At 35.2% G+C, this 19,402-nt stretch overlaps 1 protein-coding gene across 4 annotated transcripts in view; it reads right to left on the bottom strand.

Annotated features, from left to right (window-relative positions):
* Positions 1 to 19,402, bottom strand: part of LOC145283516 (neuropeptide Y receptor type 2-like) — a 1,003,835-nt gene that overhangs the window by 469,861 nt on the left and 514,572 nt on the right. The window lies entirely within an intron of this gene.

The following is a 19,402-nucleotide window of genomic DNA, read 5'->3' as shown; positions in this document are numbered from 1 at the left end:
TAATGTTTATTCTGAATTGATAAAAGGGGATTGTAAATTCCATCAGGGATGTCTGAGCATATACATGTATTATCACCACGGTTCCTCTCTCATTTGATGATTTAAACTAGGTGAGACAAAACCAATTAACACTTGCCATGCGCCTTCATCAGAACAGATATGGGCGTGTTAAAATATTAATAATAGTGCATTAACATTTACTATACCTACACATAAAATTTATTCATGAACTCCAAATATTGCTTGTTTTCATTAGACTCCTCTGTCTCGCATAATATCTTGGCGTGTATGGGTGTCTTGCCAGAATGTTGTTAAAGAGTTTTACCATCATCCTACTGAACTCTCTACCGGATATCTATCAATGTATAGTCTCTAAGTTGTTGCATTTTTCAATGTATACTCCAAGGATTACAGTTGTTGTTTTTTTCATCCATGTGTCGTGAGAATATTATATACACGATTGTGAATTAAGAATCGTTTAATCTGCATGTAGCACGTCTGGGGCCAGTCGCTTACGAGTCGTGTGTAGTTCAGTTTTTGTCCGTTATTATTCAGTTAACATATTACATGGAACTAGTTCATATTTTGTTTAAATTGTTGATAACATTTGCACTAATTTTCGGCAAGCCGACGCATTCGAAGTGGTGAACTAATTTCGCTTAATGAGGGTGTAATGTTAACAAAATTTGAAACAAGCGAATTCGTCGTATTACAACGTTCCGACCTTTTGTAGATTAACGTTAATAAATACCACAAAATCAGTAGCAAATTTAAGCAAATTCGGTTGGTTTTATTGCGTTTAAAATTTGGCTGCTTGGTACCAAATCACAAGAATGATGCATGGAAATTTTATGCGTCCATGGCCTAAAGATAAGTTATTTTATTTATTTTATCAGTTATTTATGTTGTAATCTTTATTTTTTTTTTACTTAATTTCATTTTTTTTTATTATTTCTCAATTTCTTTGTATTACTTTTATTTTCTAATTATTCTTTTGTTATACATAAACACGTGTTGTCTATTGTATAAAAAAACACCTAATCAGTTAAATGTTCTTTCTTCCGTAATTATTTTAATAGGTTTTCCCTTGTAAAATGCCCGCAATTTAATGCTGTCACTGCTACTGTGGTAAACTCTTTGCCAGTTACAAATAAATAATTATTCTGATTTCAAATATATATGGTTTCTTCGGATTTAGCATGATCTAAACTTGTTTAAAAAACGTTTAATCACACTTTACCATCATTTTTACATCCTAATATACACTAATATTTTATTTTTTACGTTAAATCAGGGTATTACGTTATACTTACAAATTAAGAAAATATGATATGCAAAATACATATCTAAATACTAATGAAATGCTTCTTCATACTTCTTCTTTGCCTATTAGCCAGACGCAGAGGTTCGATCACAGGACCTCGACAGAAACCCACAGGCCTTACCGTGTTTCATGACACGGAAAATGAACGATGTTCCCACTTACGCCCTGTTCTCACACCCTAAATCTGGGACCGGTGTGTCATATATGACACTGCAATTGATTGGGTTGAGTATGTCTGACAGGTTGAGAGTTAGACTGTTACATGCAGCTGTTTCTGACTCATAGTATTAACTCTTTGGTACCGCTTAGTGCGGCTACTTAATAATCAGTTGTATAGCATTAAGATGGTTGTAGTGATATGCCGTGCGTGCAAAGGAAGCTTCGCCCATCTCCGGCGTGCTTTTCCATGGCAAAATTGTTGTAATTAAAGAGTGGGCTTATGGTCTACTTGTGTTGCATCGTTGGTATTAAGCACAAAAACTTTGTCCAGTGCTCCTCACCCTTTAACTGAAAATTTTAAATAAAATAAAATCACATTTCAATAAAAAAAAATTACTATCAAATTTGGCGTAAATTCCAATAAAACGAATTTGCTGTATCCTGTGAGGCATGCATTTACGAATATCGGTTAACTTAGAACTAATTTAGATGATGTTAAATCCTTTTCGAAACGGAAACTCCAAGGTTATTTTGGCGCTAAGTTAAACTAACACACCCTCCTTCATCTCCTCTAAGCACTGCAACATGCGTGGTTATCTACTATTTTGCCGTAATGACAGATAAACATGCTCGGTGTTGGAGTATATATTCGAAACACCCTCCTCCTTACTATAAAATTAAAACTAGAATCAGATGATCTGGTCTGTGGGCTTTAGACTTAACCTGCAACATAACATTACTTCTTATGTTAGCCCGCGGCTCTCCTTTCAGCCAGGACTGCACTATAGCCACCCAAGTCTCTGACAGCATAGATAAAACACGGCCCCTTGATACTAGCGCGCAAGTTCATGTATTTGGTGACTTTTTTGTCATTCACAGTAATTGGCATTGTTTCTCTATTCACTCAGACGCAGCTGGTAGTATAGCTTCTCTATATCTAATTTTCTTATCACAGACAGTTACGTTTCCGACACATTTCCCAGAGCAGCAATATACTCAACCCTTAATTTTAAATATATTTCTGCCCACAGTTTTCCATTACTTTAACGCCTGCCCATATCCGACTTGGGAATGCTGATCCCGCTGTGATGATGCTACATCGACCGAAATTCTCGACCCTAACCCGAAGAGCCATTGCTGAAAAAGGACGAGGTTTTACAGAATGGATGACTGGAAAACTATCAGGTATACCATCAACATGCCCAGCGGTAGACTATATTTTATCCTCCTGCTGAACAGTGCGTAAATGTGACCATTGAATGCTTCCAAGTTGCATTTTAAGTTCATGTTCTGATGCGAGAGTTCAATATTAAAACCCATCTTCCCAAATGGGTAACTTCTACTTGTGCAACCGCCCTTGCTCAAAAACAGCATACACACCACAGATTTATCCGACATATATCCAGTACAAGAGATAAAAGTTTATAGATGCTAGATGTTATTCTGAGAAAGAAATACCGAGAGCTTAGAGAGAATAACCAAGCCCCCATACCACGCATCGATGCGCAGAAATTAGGAACTCATGATTTCTTGAAAATCCTAAAAAAGGTAGTAAATAATGGGCAATAAATAATTCTCCTACTATCCAAAAATCTTCAGGTGGTTTGCAGGGCAACCGAAATGGCTAACATACTTGCCAGTCGGTTGCTTTAAACTCTACATTTAAACCAGCAAAATATTTCATACACGTTTTTCCTTACAAAATATACGTAATGCTCGCAAGAGAAGCCCAGCATAAGGAAAACTCGCCCTTTAAACATATACGTTAATAGACGGCGTTTCCATTTGAAATTTGTGAACAAACTGTGCAGTTCAACGGTTGCCAAGAAAAGTTGTAACCTCTGAAATTTCTAATAAGGCGTACCATTGTATTAACTCCTGTAAGTAAAATGGTCAAGTTCTTTCATTTCTAAAGATAATGTTCTAAATCAATTCTTGTGATTATTTTGTACTAGCGAGGATATCCGGCGTTGCCCGAGTGTTTGTTTCCGGGACGGGGGGAGTTTTAAAAAATGTTATGGTAGGTAAGTAGGAAGGATCAAACCCGGAGTCATGAGTAAAAGTAGGAAAGTAAAGTGTGAAAAAAAAATCTGCAACGTTAACAGGTCGGCTACCAAGAAAAGTCCAGTTGTTTAGGAAAAAAAAACGACTACGGTAGGTCGGCACGAACGTGAAAATATAATGTGAATTGTCCAGCACGCTAACCACTACGCCACATAGCACTGCAGCTTAGTTTAATGATTTTAAATAACTTTACATGAAAGAACTACGAAGCCAAACCGGTGTTCTCTTCTCAACTGTTCCTTGTGAACGATCCCCAAACGGTGTTAAGTGGTGGCAGAGGGAGGAAGAATTTATTAGAGAGAAAATATTTTACCACTTCAATTTATCTTAACCGATTTTGGCCGTGACTTCTCAGCAGAAAAAGTATAGAAATCTAAGATTATCGAGGAATTTGAAAAATAATAAGCCTATAACACACCTCAGATATTGTTCTGCCGTTTGTACATATTATATTTGCATGAATTATCTTGATTTTTTATCCTATTAATGTCAAAATCAGACGTAAAAAATGAGTTCATTTTATTTATATAGAGATATATAGTTTATTTTATTCCTCTGGTTAAAGGAGATATGAAGATTCAACATGGCTTGTCTTAAAGAGTTTATACACATTTTTACTAGGTAGTCACCACTTATCAAGGTCCGGAAGCCACTCGGGGATTCGGGGTATTGTGTGTACAGTAAATTAGTGTTAGAGATTTGATGAAGTGTCTTACTTAAGGAGACGGTTCATCAGGTATTTGTTTACATTGGACTTGAAGACATCTAGGTTGTGGGCAGGTGGGAAACAGGCAACCGAACCAGAGTTCCACAGGCGTGCACTTCTTAAAAAGAAGCTTTGTTCATGAAGTTTTGATTTAGGCACAGATAAGGAGCGGGGAAGATTTTGAACAGTGGTTTAGGCTAGGCGGGTGTTTATCGTTAAAGATTGGCGAGAGGGGACCAGACACTAGAGTTCAGACGAGTTCCTGCCATTATAGTAACGATAAAACAAAGACAAGCTCGCAACGTTTCTCCTGTGGGAGAGAGGTTACAGGGAAGAGAAAAAAACATAACCAACTAGGCCACAGAACCTATTTTGTACTCTGTCAAGGCAGGATAGGTTATTTTTGCAGCTACTGCATAGATGTAGCAACAGTACTCCATCCTTGTTTCTGCTCTGGATGGGAGTGTATTATAAAAGTTTAATTGATATTTTACTATAATTTTCTTCATTACAACACAATCAGGTATATCTCTCTTTCTCCCGCCTCTTTCTCTGTATCTGTCCGTCTGTTTCTCTGTCTCCCCCTCTCAATCTGTATACACACACACACACACACACACACACACACACACACACACACACACACATATATATATATATATAATCTTCTGGTTAGTAATTAGTTAAGAATATCGTATGTTAGATATGGGCTTCTTTTAATTTTAATGTTATAAGATATATCTGCTTATCACATTTGTTTTATAAGTTTACTTATTAATTATCTTTATAGTGCTTGTTGCTTTTATATTAGCACTGATTACTTTTGTTTTGTTCATTTTTATTTTTTTAATTTTTAATTTAAGTCGTACGTTTCTCATTTAACTTCTAAGGCCTTTAAAATTCAAGATAACTAAAATGTCATTGAGAATTCTCTACATTCGCCTTTTCAGTTTCTGAAAACGTTTTCATTTAATATGTTATAACTGGGTTTAATTACATTTATTGACAAATACATAAGGATGAAATTATATTTGTTTTTAGATACTTTCTAATTTCTATAATCGAATATACAGTGAGGCATAAACTCACCATTTCTTAATAACTCATTGAGGAGAAAACGTGACAACTGCCATATTGATTCCATTACATAGAAAAGGGGTGTCCTCTGTCCATTTTTATAAGGAGAATATTATATAAGTAAAAACGAGATTAGGATAAGCCTAGGATTGAACCCTGAAGGCAGAGTAAAGAAAGGGAATGTTAGAAATTAAATATATCCTTAATTCTATTAGAAATATAAATATTACATATGTCGGTAACAGAATGAACTATGCAAATAAAATTATAATATTTAAAATATGTTACATTAGAATTGAGTATTCTTTTGTTTGTCAATAGTGTGTTGGGCAAACGTATGTAAAGCCACGCGAAATTTTTCACGTTTGAAAAACTAACATCTGACGTCATAGACAATGGACACTTCCGCATATTATTGGTTCGGATTTAAGTCAGTCGGCAAGAAAGTCAGCAAGTGAGCCAGAAAGTTAGTCAGCGAAGCGAAGGGAGAACATTTAGACTATGTAGATTCAACTTTGAATTCCTGACGATAACGATCGGGCGAGCAGATTAATAAAGAAGTCATCATTACATGATATCTGTTGTCTTATGTCAGTCTTCATCATGAACGAAAAGTAAGTGTGTTTATGATCAATTATAATGAACATTGTAAACCCTATCAAACATGTCCCGTCCCCTCCATTACAATAACGTCTATAAATGTCTCCCCTCCTCTGTGGTAAGAACTGTGTATCATATCAGGGTTCCCTCTAATATGTGTTAAAAGAACTGTAATATATATATATATATATATATATATATCTCTTCTCTCCCTCATCATCACAATGATAGTTTACTTTGTTACATGAGTCCCCGTCAATGTACTCCACAACAAGTTCGCATAACTTTCATTTGAATTTAAAAAAGGAATACTGGCTTATCGTTTCCTAGCGGGTACGTATTTATTAGATTTTATAACAAATTCACTGACGTTAAATAAATGTGAACATTTTCTTTTAAGATTTCAACAAAGGTAAATAAATCATATGTTCTTCTTCAATTATCTGTCAAAGTAAAACTGTGTTGTAATCTTACCATTGATGGAAAATATTCATTGAATTTAGGCAGAACTTGGATTATTATTATTTTCTTTTCGAATTCCTTGAGTTAGCTTTTTTTTCTGGAATTCTCCATGGTGATAATACCCTGCTACCATTCTCAGTCCATCTAGGAACTTCTGTGAATGTAAAAGGAGGTCCCAAAAAGGACCGAATACGGTAACAAAGTTCTTTGCATCGTGTCATCTTCATTTAGTGGAGAAATCAATTGGCAGAATTCTGAGATTAAAATTACCGAACTGACACATTGAAAGTACTCATAGCAAACGACCCTTTCAACTTATTTTACAGACCTGTTGATATTTACGACAGGCGACGGATTTATACGTATGCACAATAGATATATGTGATTCGGTAAGTGAAGCGATATTGAATATCGCATTATGGATTAATAGAGAACGGCATTGCCATGTCAGTATCAAAGTTTATACGGCTTCATTACAATTTGACTTTGCAGTATGAAAATCGATTTCAAAAATACAATAATACTTCTCTGAATTTTACACGTGAATCAGACTGCGTGCATATGATATACGGTACAGATTTGGGCATAAAAAATAAAACAAGATGACAAAACATAATAATAGATAGATTTTACCCCCAAAAATAGAGGGAAGCAATGATATATTATACAATTGTTGATTTACTATTTCAAATTCATTTGTTTTATTAAATATTGTGATAACCATACTTACAAGATGGATCTATGATAGATGAAAATTACAGGTTCATATAGAAACTGTTTCATCCACTAAAACACAATATTGAGTAGAGAGTGGTACATTTTTAATAAACTGATCTTTTTATATGTCTCAAAGATCAAATCGTTCAGTAAAACCGTTAGGTACTTATGGACGTTGCCACTCTCCACATTATATTAACCAGCGCCCTCTTCTTAGGTTGTTTCGAATTAAGAACAAAAATAAACTAAATCTAGCCAATAAATACTTCTTTTATTAAACGCCGGAACAAAATTGATTGTGCATGGGCGTACGGAACGAATTATAACCTGTCAGACAATCTGTCTATGTGTATCTTTTAAGACATACAAGTATTTAAGTTTTGTCACAACCACTTCATTGAAACATTACATAAACTTTGAATCTATCGAAAGTTAAAGCCAGGATTACCTGACCAATGAGATGGTTCGTATATGGAATCAGATGTAACGTTTATAATATCCATATTAGAACGGGCGTGTCTGAATAAATATTATTGTTGGAAAAGAAGCTTAGCATGTACAAAATAGCAGACCAGCGTTTGATTGATTATAAATTCATAGATCTGTTTTGTATAGTCAGTCATATAGCGGTGTAGAGGAAAGACAACAGTTATTTGATGGATTCCTATATATGTGTTACATTATAGAAGGAAAGCAGCTGCTATTAGCGACTCACATTGAGGAGAAACAATATTTGTGGATGCTAATAGAAAGCAGATACACTGAGAGTTGATGCCGTGAAATACTCAGTTTACGTCGTAACAGAGTTAAAAGGGAACCGGCTGACACAGTGTGGAACATTTCACAAGTAGTATAAAAATATATATCAACATTTTATGTTTTACATGTGACTTGTTGGTATTTATCTCGTCTTTTGTTGTCAAAGGCAACATTGAAATATGTTTTTTTACGTGGAGGTCACTGCTTATCAAGGCCCGGAAGCCACTCAGGGATAAGGGATATTGCGTGTACAGTAATAAATGGGATAGTATCGTAATAATCGTTAATATATGACATTTGATAAAGTGTCTTACTTAAAGGAGCGGTTTATCAGGAATTTGTATATATTGGACTTGAATACATCCAAGTTGTAGTCAGGCGAGAACAAGGCAAACGGAAGAGAGTTCCACAGACGGGCACATTTAGGAAAGCAGCTTTGTTCATAGGATCTACGTTTGGATAAGGCCAAAGTAAAGAGTGGGGAAACTTATGTACAGTCGGGTGTGTATCGTGAAAGATTAGCGAGGGTGTACCAGAGATTGAAGCTCAGACTAGCACTTGCCAAACGTATGATTTGATAGGTAATATAAAATAAGTTTTTGATGGGTAATTTAAAATAAGTATTTGCATAGCTATTACAAAATAAGTGTTTTGATTGGTAATATAGAGTTGTATGACGTGTCCGCACAAGCAGACCTGTTCTCAAGTATTTTTTTTTAGTGGAGGTATAGTCGATTGTGCATTATTCCCCGACTATTATATATATTGTTAGAAATTACGCAACACTATTTTTTCCGACTCGGTCTGATATATAATCAGTTCGTGATTCACTCTTTTGGTTGCTGCTATAGCACAATATTTTTTTTTTACGTCAAATGTTCATATATGTACTTCATTTGAGCGAAATGATCGGCAAAATACATGCTGGTTTTGGTAAATCTCAGGTGAAATAAAATGAGCTAAAGCGTTGACCTTGCAAAAGAATTCTGTGCGAGACAATCTGTTAATACACCTTCAATTTTTATAATCATGGGATCTAATAGGCAATTATATCTAGGGACGAGATACATTCATCCAATGTTTATGAATCACGTATTATATGTATGTATATATATATATATATATATATATATATATATATATATATATATATATATATATATATATATATATATATATATATATATAGTTGTTGGACGGTACAAAGTTTATAGATTGCTTTGAAGGAAATAGCCGGCAAAAACAGAGGGAACCCGTTTATAAAGAGGAGAAAATCGTTGATCTATAGAAATAATCTATAGGTTAAATGATCCCGCAAGAGCATAATTACTGAGGTGTGCGTGTACATTTTTACCGAGGGAGATAAGAAGTGACTGATGAGATTACGAATAAGAAAAGATAACATTTAAATTATATAAAATATATGTACGAGTTGGTGAGAGTTAAAATATAAGATAAATTTCATAAAAAAGATTTTAAAATATTATATATGTATTATTATATATATTTTAACATATAAAATAAATTATATATAAAATAATCAATTAAATTCTCCGGATAACCGCTTTGAATTAAAATATCTTTGACAATCTTCAATTCTTGCTTTAGTATACCGAAAGAACAAATTGCAATATTCCTATACATATGCAGAAACGAATGTCAGTTAATACATAGGCCAGTAAATGTCTATTTACGTTAGACTGCTGCAAGAAAATAACTCTTTCTGTTCTCAACTAAAACGTCCAAGAAAGGCAAGAAACCGTCATGCTCGTTCTCCATAGTATATGATAACGTTTTATGGACAGAATTAAGTTTGTTGAAAAATCTGTTTCCTCATTTTAAGAGACAAAATCTGCGAGGAGTGTCGTCCACGTATCTGAAAGATAGGGATGACTTAAGTACATCATTAAACAATACCACTCGTTAAATACAACAAAAATGTTAGCTAGTGCAGGACTAAGGGGCTTCCCATTTGAACACCGTCGATATGACTATACATCATGTTGTCAAAGCTAAATTCTACTGCCTTAGTACCAATCATCATGAGTTCAACAAATATATTTCCGGGAAAATTACTACTGTAAAAAGAGTCCACACAAATATTAATAGTTTCACATATCGCGAGATTTGAAAATAAACTAGAAACGTCGAATGAGCACATAATGTTTTTTTCAACACCATCACGTAAATATATATATATATATATATATATATATATATATATATATATATATATATATATATATATATATGGTAATTGCCCCAGAAGAAGGCCATCTTGCCCTTGCCTAATTGTTGATTACTCATTCATTTTAATGTATTTTTGAAATATGTATATATATATATATATATATATAATTATTTACATATATATACACTTATACACACATACATATATACATGTGGAGATGTGATCAAGATGAATCAATTCCTATTTTCTGTGGGAACGAAGGTGGCTCTTCCGACCAGCACTGCTCTTACACATTCTTTTGCAAAGGTCACAACTAACTGAAACTGAGGGATGTCAACTGGTGCTGCTCTTCTCTGGGCGCTCATATGACGCTGTAGGCCTCCACTCGAATTACAGACTACAGACAAAACAAAACATATGTGCCCTGTAATGTTTTCCCCATCAAAGAAAGATTGATCTCCATGTGAACGCTTGTGACTAGCTAGGCCAGCTCCGGATTAAGTCATTTTACCATACAAGAAGTCCTGCGACATACCTGATATATTTGAAAGATTTTTCTCCCGGATATCACGCTTCATTTTTGCATGCTCATATTGTTTTCTTCTCCAAACAACCAGGACCATGATAGACCAAGAAATGTCACTTTTTTACGATCATTGGAAGCACTTTCCCAAATGAACACGTCAATACCAAGAACTTTAAGATTATCTTTGTTGTTATCCTTAAAGCGTTTCCTCGGTTTATGTTGTGGACGCTTTCCTTGTGTAGTTTCATCATATAACAGGCGCTTTTGCAAGCTATCGTCGTCCATCCTTGTCAGATGTCCAGCCCTCCTCATCTTGTTGTTTATAATAAACTTCTCGATACAAGGTACGTCAGCTTGCATGATAACATCCATATCAGGTATACAGGAGATCCACCTGATGCCCATAATGTACCTCAGGAATTTCCTTCCATGATTTTTATGTGTCTACCATGAGTTGTCCAGGCCTCCAAAGCGTAAACAGGGGTGGTAACTCACAAGATTGATAGACACTGATCTTTGTATGAATAGATATACCCCTGTCAGACCACGCTCGCTTGTCTAAGCCACCAAAAGCCTTAGTGGCACGCTTTATCCTATAGTTGACCTCAACATCCAGGGTTCCATCTCTGGCGAGAGTACTACCCAAATAAACAAATGTGTCAACCACGACAAGTCTCTGTTTGTTGACAAAAATATTTGGTTCCACGTACAAACTACCGGGTGGAGGTGGGCACATGACCTTAGTCTTCTTAAGACTAATAGTAATCCCAAAAGACGCACAGGACCCGGAAAACAGATCCATTATACCCTGCATATCCCTCTCACCATGTGACACGAGATCGGCGTCATCCGCATGAAGCAATTCACGAACCAGTTGCAGAAAGGTCCTTGTAGAAGCATGAACATGACGAAGATCAAAGATCCTACATGTGGTTCTGAAACGCAAATAAACACCCAGAGAACATTTCCGAAAGACGTACGATAACATAATTGAAAAATAAATTGAAAAAAAAGTGTAGGTTTTAGGATATTACCCCGCTTCACACAATTAACAACCGGAATGGGTGCCGATAAGCATCCGTTGAAGTTCAGGCGAGCCTTCATATTAGGGTTGAGCTCCCTGAGTAATCGTAGAAAGTAAGGAAAACCTACACTATTTCCCAGAATTATCCATAGTGCACTCCTTTTCACCGTATCAAAAACCTTAGTCAAACAAACAAAAACCTGATAAAGTGGGGCACGGTGTTCAGTACATTTCTCCTGTAATTGCCGTGCAGAGATCATGTCCGTGGTTCCTTTGGCCGGATGAAAACCACTTTGGCTTTTTGAAATGACGGATGGACGAATATACTTTAACAATCTATTGAGTAGAACTCTGGAAAATACTTTGCCAACTGCTTCCAACAAACTTATCCCACGATAACTTCGACAGTCGGTCATGCGCCTTGTTCCCTTGTACAGTGATATAAGAATTGCCTCAATCCAATCCTGATGGACGGGAACACCCTTCCAGACATCAATGATAAGATGAAGAATTTGATGAACAAGTTTATCACCCCCATGGAAGAGGTCTTCCACAAGAATACAATCACACCCTGCAGCCCTCCCAACGTTCACTTCCTTGATTGCATCACTAATTTCCTTCTCCGATAGGAACACATACATTCAATGGATAAGCTTTTGTTGTGATGAAAATTCATTGATGACGCCCTAATTACCATTAGAGGGTTGTCAAAGAGATCAGAATAATGCTCGGTCCAACGATGGAGGATCTTGTTAGGATCCTTTATAAGGGCAATTCCTTCACTTGAGAGTAAGGGAGATGTAGATAGTGTTTGAGAACCAAAAGCGTTTTTAAGAAAAATGGTACATGCGTTTGAGATCTTTACAATCAAAAGCCATCTGGATTTGGTAGGCGAGTTTTGCCCACCACTGATTCTTCATTTGGCGGAGTCGTTTTGGTGAATACCCTTGTTTGCTTTAAGTGACTGTTGGAGGGACTCTCAACCTCCATGACAGGCAGACAACATTTTCTGGCGCAACTCAATTTTAGCATTAAGTGTTTAGTAATTTCAGAATCATTAACACCAAACCAATCCTGATGTTCATATTTGCATTTTTAAAATGCACCCACGACCCATCAAAATCAGCAGAATTAACTACGGATCGAAACTTTTCACGAACACTTGGATCATCCAGCCTGGACACATCAACCCGCCTGGGAATCGTAATACCACCCAACCTACATTTCCTCTTATACAGATTTTCAACTTCCCGCGTACCAAAAAGTGATATGTGGCGCATTCATCTCCACGCATAACACGCACACTACAGACGTCTCGCAAATCTGCCTTCCTGGAAATAATGTAATCAATCAAGTGGCCTTGTTTTAAACGAGGATGGGTCCAGGCAAACCTATGGACCGCTTTGCGGCCGAAGAAAGTGTTACAGATAGCAAGGTCAAACTGAGTGCATATATGGAGAAGATGCAGATACTTACTGGACTCCTTACCTTCACCAAAATAGCCGTGTGAGGCCCATGTGTGATGATCCTTGCCAACCCTTGCTGTAGATCACCCATGAGTAAGATATTCTCAGATAAAGAAGTAGATGAAATGGTACGACTGAGATTTCAGTAAAACGCCTTGATCGTGTCTTCATCATGACCCATGTTAGGAGCATACACAAATAAAATTGCCATACACCTACAGTGTGTAGGAGAGAGGCGCATCTTCATAATTTTGTCACTTACATAGATTTGTTGTTCAATCTTCTTCACTAAATCAGAACGCACTTTAAAGCCAATTCCACATTCTAATCTCAGCCCCGATTGTTTCCCTTTTGAAAAAAAGATGTATCTGGAGACCACATCCACCAATTTATCCTCACCACTCAATTGTGTTTCAGACAATGCCGCTATGACTATTTTGTACCTAGCGAACTCTCCTGCAACAATAGCTTTCATACGCTCAGGTCTTTCACTATCCAGGACAGCAAAGTTCTCCCATTCCAGGTAGCAACAGTTAGGTTATTCCTCTCCTAATAAAAATTTGATTTTCCTTGTTTATTATTTTTCGTCAACTTTATCTTGTTTCTCCTGCAAATATAGAGAAGCCCCCGACCGCAGGAAGCCGATCAGTTAATAAAACGGAAGACAATTTATAGGTCACCGTTTCTACACCCTTCCCAAATTCATGGGTGAGTAGTGTATCCCTCGAAAAGGCTGCGCAGTCGCCGGATCATCCACCGGAGTTGCTTCCACCTTGTAAGCGAGTTAGTCGACGATGTTAGGTAATTCACTGGCCACCTATGTGCAGATTTGCAGCTATGCACTTCCAACCCGCTAAGCCTGTGCACGTTTCCACTCACCTATCGCTATAGGGACTTTTACATTTTTTTCTTCAAAAGATATCGGCACATAACGAACGCAACATTACACGCTTGTGCTACACATATTGTACCCTCTCGCATCCTAGCACTGTCTGCATAGTAACACACTGAAATAGTGACATGACAGAGCAGTGCCATAGTGTGCATGTTTTATTATCACGGAGTTTTAATCTCTGGCAGCTGGACATATACACACACATACACATAAGCAAGCAAACATGCATATATATATATATATATATATATATATATATATATATATATATATATATATATATCCCTAGTTCTCACAGTATAGTAACCCTTCAGAACTTGAGTGGGATGCTAACAGGTACAACGCCTTGCCCAAGCGTGATCTGAAACTATGCAAGGCAGAGGCGTTCTTCTCCCTGAGCTAGTGGGTATACCCTCATACACACCCGCATATATATATATAAATATATATATATATATATATATATATATATATATATATATATATATATATATATATATATATATATCGCTTTGTCAAGTATGAATGGAGTCATTATGGATGAGAAAAAAAAAGAGAAACGGGAAAATGTATAGAGACCGATCGACTAAAAAAGAATTATAGGTAAAAAAAAACATCGAATAAGAAAGGATCCAAACGAAATTTCGTGTAAAAAAACATAGAGGATCTAGAGGTTAACCTTTCGACCGACAATTTTCAATAGATCTCGTCGGTAAGTTGCATTAAATTAACGAATGAGAATGGAAAAAGGGGAGGAGATGAAGTTGAGAGAAAAAATGTGTATATATATATATATATATATATATATATATATATATATATATATATAATTAAGAAAATCCGTTGTCTAAAATAAGTATAGACAAAACAGAAAAGCCAGCGTACGTGTAGACTTTTTTTTTTAGAGTTCTTTAATTTTTTTTTTTTTAGGGTTCTTTAAATTAATGTGAAATGTATTTTTTTTTTAGAGTTCTTTAATTTTTTTTTTTTAGGGTTCTTTCTAATTAATGTGAAATGTATTTTTGTCTACAGATCCTTTATGTTTTTTTACACGAAATTTCGTTTGGATCCTTTATTATTCGATGTTTTTTTTTTACCTATAATTCTTTTTTAAGCGATCTGCTTCTATACAATTTCCCGTTTCTCTTTCTTTTCTCACGCATAATTACTCCATTCATACTTTACAAAGCAATATTAAAATTGTGTACCACGAAACATCTGTTTAAATATATATATATATATACACATATATATTTATATATATATACTTGTTTATTGTTATATAAACATGGTCACATCCTGCTGCTACAAATAGCCAATTGTTTCAATCACACAACAGATATCATCAGGCAGCGACTTGACTATTCAAAAGTTCAATGAACAATCTTTATTCATTGAACTTTTGAATAGTCAAGTCGCTGCCTGATGATATCTGTTGTTTGATTGAAACAAGTGGCTATTTGTAGCAGCAGCATGTGACCATGTTTATATAACAATAAACAAGTATTATCAGCTCTTTTTATTGAGCACTATCTAACAACCTCGTTGAATTCATTAGTCCATTACTTTTGAATAAAAAACCCCGAGTATATATATATATATATATATATATATATATATATATATATATATATATATATATATATATATATATATATATATATATATGCATGCGTATACATAGATGCTAATTCGGAAAACAAATGCACATTTATTTCTCATAAATTAAAACTTAGTAGGGAGAATGGATATAGTGTTTTAATTGTAATTTCTGAACTTTCGCGTGATTTAAATACCAATGGTTTGCTGAATCAGTAGATGAGTATATAGTATAGAGTAATGCTTATATGGATATATGATGCATTTTTATCGATCATAATGTATTTCCAAATAAAGTATTATACCCCCTATATTGTGCTGTAAAATAGTGTACCATAACGATATTTCATCTTTTTACATGCTACAAACTCATTAATTTTACTGTCATACCAATTGTTTAAATCTCAAAAGTTTCGACTATACATACCGGTAAGATCTTCGTCCAAAATACAGGTTGGACTTACTGTCCGATAAGAATCCTGTACAGCTGTATTCTAATAATATCTTCAGACGAATCCAGCTTATCATAATTATACAGAATAAAGCGATATTATATGGATATAATGCATTTAATTATTGGCTTCGGGAGATCTATTTATTAGTAAGGTTTCATGCATGCGGAGACATGAATAATGCTAAATAATATATAAGTTTCTTTTCTGTTATAGTAAATATAAAGATAAGCAGATAAAATTTCCAAGAAAATGAAAAGTCACTCAATATAACAATGCGAGGATTTAGCAAGTACAGCCCCAGGGGTGACAGAATATAATTTCATGTGAATATTTAGAAAAGCATTACTATAGATTCATATTGCATTTTCGCATAATATTGCTCTCATATAACATCCAATTGATGTGATTTACCAACTGCGTTCGATTGGGGCTTGATCTTCATTATTTGAAAAACGCTATTAAAATATATCTACCAAAACATTTTTCAGCGTTTGTTGGTTAGTATTTTGTTATTTGTTTAAATTTGCAAAATGTTAAACGTAATCCAATAAAATATCTGAGACAGTTTATTTTCATACACACAGTAGTGGTTGATGAGTAGAAATAAGAAGCCCACAGTATTAATGCTGGAGTTCCTCAGGGGACCATCCTGGGCTCAACTCTATTCCTGATCTACATTAATGACTTCCAAAAATACATGCTTAAATCATTTGTTGAAATTTATGCTGATGACACGAACATCTATTGCAACACATCAAAGGCCGTAAATGGCAAAGTTCTCCCTGCTTCCCTCTCTTCTGATCTTGAGCGCGTGATACAATGGGGGAGAGGGGGCTGGTTACATTTAATGCATCTGAAACGGGGCTTTTATCTTAACATCCTCAACGCTCTGATCCCCATCGGGACGCAATGGAAATGGATGGATTTTGTGTTGGTGGGGGGAGGGGCTTCATGTTTTGAAAAGCTTCTGGTATTGAAATTTTCTCCTGAACTGAAATAGAACAGGTACATCAAATCTGTTGCGAAAGTTGCTGGAAAAATAGTGGGGTCCTTCTAACGCTCCAGTAGAGATCTTACTGCTGATGCAATTCTCTATATACATGAAAGTCAAGTGCGTCCCAGGTTAGAGTAAAAATTATTCTACCTTGACAGAGTACAAAACAGAATTTGTAGCTTAGTGGTGCATGCTGTTTTCTCTTCCCTTAAACCACTCTCCCACAGAATACACGTTGCGAGCCTGTCTTTTTTAAATCGTTATTTTCGTGGCAAGTGCTAATCTGAGCTCCAATCTCTGGCCCACCTCGAAAATCTTTCACGAAAAACACCCGTGTATCTCAAACCGCTATCAATACTCCCCCCTATCCTTAGTCTGTGCCGAAATCAAAACGTAGATTCCATGAACAAATCTTCCTTCTTAAAACATATGCTTTCGGAATTCTCTTCCGTTTGCCGGTTTCACCCCTGACTACAAGTCCAATGTCTTCAAGTCCAACAAAGACAGATTTCTGAAAAATGGGCTACTTTAAGCAATCCAAGTTATCAAATATGCATTACTAACGGTTACTACGATATTATCCAAGGGATTACTGTACACGCAATACTACTTATCCTTGAATGGTCTTCGGACCTTGATAAGTTCTGACTTTCCTGTATATGATACGGAATTAAAGTACACGCGGTAAAAACTTTATAATATATATATATATATATATATATATATATATATATATATATATATATATATATATATATATATATATGTATGTTCGAGTGATTCGTTGTTCATCATTGCCTTTAAGACAAATTACAGAAACAAAAGAGTAATTCATCCTATGATTATCATTAATTTAGCTGTTACGATTTATTGGATTTTTTTTTAAATGCATTGCAAACAGTGATCTGATTTTTGATTGGAACGTACTAATTATGGAAATGAGACGCAAAAAATCACCTATAGCGGGGGATGAAAAACTTAGAATAAACCCCTTTTGAGATGTTATCGATCCAATGATACAAATCACGGGGTCGACAACATCTCAAAAGGGGTTAATTCTTAGTTTTTCATCCTCCGCTATAGTAAATTTGCTGCGTCTCATTGTCATAATTCGTACGTACCAATCAAGTATTGTGTGTAATAAAGGAAATCAAAATCATTTAAACATGTGAAGTGTTATATTGCAGATCCTTATTTTTTTACTTTTCCATCGCTTTATTGCATGTATCTGGAAACGTATACAGAATAACACTATAGTCTAACTTCAAAATTCTAATTGAATGAAACCATGAACATAACAAATAACAATAGAATGACGAATTTTTTGTCAACATATCTGACATTTCTCTTTCTAAATAAAAGTGTACACTATCATATCAAGGAATGAAGTGAACTTGCGTATTTAAAAAATGCAATGCCATTAGAACTCTTGAAATGTTTCTATAAAATATATCTGTTGACAACTATTGAATTCCTTACAAAATTGACGAGAGCTATTTAATGAGATTGAGATCTGGAAAACAACGTAGTCAACATATGGGATTATCTCAACTGATACCTAGAGATCCAAGGTAGAATGGGATTCTCTTGACTTAATCAGCTTCATCATTGTTGTGCATCCAAATAATTTGGCGGGTACCTAACACTGAGGGACAACAAGTCGTTGCGACAAATAGTCATTTTAAAATGTAATAAAAATTTGCTTGTATATGAAACCCTTTCTGAGACTCTAAAATGTCTAATTTGTTCGCTGGCAGCTTAGTCAAATCCGAAACATGACACTGGTAAACCGTGTTGGCGGGAAAATCGATGAGGAAAAGAAGTTTAAGGAAGACACCAAACTTTGGCCCGCCCATCTACTCCATCAAGTCGGCGACAAGAACATTTCTGAAGTTTGCTTTCAAGTATTTTTATCCCAATTCATGAGTTTTCCTAATGTATTGTCTTTGAAATAGGTCTTTTGTTATGCTTGATGTTTGTTGAACAGTTTGTTTGTCTGTCTGGGCAAAGAAAGGATTCCAGGTATATAAAATATTGGAGCCTTGATGTCGCGCTGCTGCTGTATAGCTTGGCAGCGAATTTTTTGAAAATCCCTTAGAACTAGTGCCCTTCTGATGTTTTTATTCTGTCTTGGTTTAGTGTTTTGATTGCCCACAAATAACTGCAATGTTCTTTGATCCGCCCATAACTTATCAGTCATATCCACGAAAAATTACAGTTATGCAAAGCTTAAAACAATGCGCTCCTGCTCAGCAGCAATTAAGAGTTTTTTTCCGATTATTTCCAGATATTGTAATAAACATATGGCACATTTCAGTTACCGGTAAACAGAAAAATTACAATTATTTTAATATATTTTAGAAATTATAGAAATATATTAAAAT

Source organism: Euprymna scolopes, chromosome 8 (assembly GCF_053919585.1).
Source record: "Euprymna scolopes isolate OS-2025 chromosome 8, ASM5391958v1, whole genome shotgun sequence".
NCBI lineage: Eukaryota > Metazoa > Mollusca > Cephalopoda > Sepiida > Sepiolidae > Euprymna > Euprymna scolopes.
This window is presented reverse-complemented; position numbering and strand designations above follow the sequence as displayed.